This window comes from Limulus polyphemus, unplaced genomic scaffold (assembly GCF_000517525.1).
Source record: "Limulus polyphemus unplaced genomic scaffold, Limulus_polyphemus-2.1.2 Scaffold14553, whole genome shotgun sequence".
NCBI classification, from domain to species: domain Eukaryota; kingdom Metazoa; phylum Arthropoda; class Merostomata; order Xiphosura; family Limulidae; genus Limulus; species Limulus polyphemus.
In genome coordinates, this window is record NW_013680163.1 from 2,198 (window position 1) to 5,323 (window position 3,126).

The 3,126-nt window shown below is 34.8% G+C and overlaps 1 long non-coding RNA gene across 3 annotated transcripts in view; it reads left to right on the plus strand.

Moving 5' to 3' along the window:
- Positions 1-885, plus strand: part of LOC111084198 — a 2,850-nt gene extending 1,965 nt beyond the window's left edge. For all 3 annotated transcript variants that reach the window (XR_002609436.1, XR_002609437.1, XR_002609438.1), the window contains one exon: positions 34-885. This is a non-coding gene — a long non-coding RNA (uncharacterized LOC111084198). The remainder of the gene's footprint in view (positions 1-33) is intronic.
- Positions 886-3,126: the final 2,241 nt, after the last annotated feature.

The following is a 3,126-nucleotide window of genomic DNA, read 5'->3' on the forward strand; positions in this document are numbered from 1 at the left end:
TATTTAGAATGTAGCAGCACATGATTTATCGAGGTTTTGTTACGTTATTTAGATTGTAGCAGCATATGACTTGTCGTGGTTTTGTTACGTTATTTAGAATGTAGCAGCACATGACTTGTCGTGGTTTTGTTACGTTACTTCGATTGTAGCAACACATGACTTGTCGTGGTTTTGTTACATTATTTAGAATGTAGCAGCACATGACTTGTCGTGGTTTTGTTACATTATTTAGAATGTAGCAGCACATGACTTGTCGTAGTTTTGTTACGTTATTTAGAATGTAGTAGCAAGCAGAAATCAAGTTTGTAGACATCACATATGTTGGACGTACAAAAAATGTGTAGATTTATAGATGTAATAGAATGTCTAGCTGGAGGAGCAGTGAAAGTAACATCACGGGTATTCGTATATATACATCACACACCACCAGCTAAGTCTTACATCTCAAGACTTCTTGTTTTATGACCACATGTGGCATCACCCATCAAATTGTGTATAATATCAACCAGCTGGCCTGGTGAGTGTTAATATTGAGCAACAGACAGCCTCTATAACTGAAATGTTAATCAGCACTTCAAACCTTTAATGGACTGATAAAGAATGGTGTGGTTAGACTATTACTAGGTCTTGTAGAATAACTTCACTAAATGTACATTTCCACAAATCTGATTGATGTTTAGTTTTATTTATCGTTATGTTTATTGTATTCTGTCATATCACCGGCAATTGATTATTTAGGACCAAAACAAATATTTTCAAATGTTGCTATTAGACGTGCCGAATAAACAGTGTGAACTTATTTTAATGATTATACAGGAATATTTTTACAATTATCAACTATTTTGTAGTTTCTGAAAGTTGTGAAATAAATTTTCCAACAGAAAAGACTGTCTTACGCTCTCATTTTTTTGAAATGGATGTAAAAAATACAGCTGTTTACTGGATTGTTCTTTACATCACGGATAAATACATCTGTTTACTGGATTGTTCTTTACATCACGAATAAATACATCTGTTTACTGGATTGTTCTTTACATCACGGATAAATACATCTGTTTACTGGATTGTTCTTTACGTCACGGATAAATGCAGCTGTTTACTGGATTATTCTTTACATCACGAATAAATACATCTGTTTACTGGATTGTTCTTTACATCACGGATAAATACAGGTGTTACGGGATTATTCTTTACATCACGAATAAATACATCTGTTTACTGGATTGTTCTTTACGTCACGAGATATAACAAAATTAACATGTAAGCTAAACGGGTTATAATTAAAATATAAAATATGTTTCGTGCACATCAATGAAACAAAGAGAAACATTTTGATGTTGTAAGGTCGTTTATTTCTAGTTATTAATATGTCTTCCATACACCAATATGCAATACAGGAATTAAATAAAGAAATTCAAGTTGCTGAAAATAAAGCACTTCTTTTTCTTAACGATTAGCACCATCTAGTGACAGATATGTGTATTGCGCAATATTAATCTAAAACATTGCAGTTAAAGCTGACGTAAGGAAAAAAAAAGAACCGGACTCGTCTCTGCCTGATGACCTCGCTCATGAAACCTAGGTATACAAGACCCAACATATCTGTGATCTTTCGTCAAAGTAAAAGCTTAAAATTGAGGGGAACGACTAGAGACAAATTTTCATTGATAAAATAATTATTTCAGAAACAGTTTCTTTAGAGGTTTAAAAAAAACGTAAATTTTCGTAAGAGAATAATATATAGAAAGTTTTATTCATTCTTTGACCAGTCAACTGACCACACGATTACTGACTCCTTTATAAATATACAGTTCGTATAAACTTTTATGATTAAATATTTGAATTTATCTACACAATAGCTGGTTCAATCAAGAGTAGGTGTTATCCAAGCCGTAAACTTAGCGAACGTTAAAAAATAACGGAAATATGGCGTTAAACCAGCTTAGGCTATTTGCTTTCACGGTTCAACTAAAGTTTTTTATTATTATTATTATTTGTGTTTCCTGGCAGGTGTCGCTCTTGTAGCCCAAGGAAATGTTTATCTTTAGGGTTAAGCTCCAATTACGTAACGGTTTTCAATACCGACACCTGTGCTTATTCTTTTAATTAATGTTATTTTATTCCAAAAAAAAACAGTTCAAACACATAGACTTGATGTTATCCGGGCACAAAATAGCTGAGAAAAAAAACAGTTCAAACACATAGACTTGATGTTATCCGGGCACAAAATAGCTGAGAAAAAAAACAAAACAGTTCAAACACATAGACTTGATGTTATCCGGGCACAAAACTTCAAGACTTTTGTGTGTGTGTGTGTTTGTTATAGCAAAGTTAAAATAGGCTATCTGCTGTGTCCACCGAGGAGATCGAACCCCTTGATTTTAGCGTTGTAAATCCAAAGACTTACCGATGTCCCGTGTTTGTTATAGCAAAGTTACAGTGGGCTATCTGTTGTGTCCACCGAGGGGAATCGAACCCTCTGATTTTAGCGTTGCAAATCCAAAGACTTACCGCTGTCCCGTGTTTGTTATAGCAAAGTTACAGTGGGCTATCTGTTGTGCCCACCGAGGGGAATCGAACCTCTTCATTTTAGCGTTGTAAGTCCGAAGACTTACCGCTGTCCCGTGTTTGTTATAGCAAAGTTACAATGGGCTATCTGCTGTGTCCACCGAGGGGAATCGAACCCCTTCATTTTAGCGTTGTAAATCCGAAGACTTACCGCTGTCCCACCGGGGGACCAATACTTTTATAATAACGCTTTTAATTACCTCATAATTATAAATTAATCAATCTTACATGTTCCTTTTATTTAAAACAAAACGCATACACAACACTAAAGTCTTGGCTGCTCATACCAGGCCTGCTAGGAACGAAAGTCACTCCACATGTTTCAAAGTGGATTCACGTCATCTCTAGAAGTGTGAAAACCAGTTACTGTGTGCTATATACGTACAAAAGCCATGATCATGTGACACTAGTTGACAATTAAAAAAACAACAACAAAGATCGCAATATCTACATACTTTCTGATTTTCAAAATAGCTGAGAAAAATAAAAACAGTTCAAACACACAGACTTGATGTTATCCGGGCACAAAATAGCTGAGAAAAAAAAACAGTTCAAACA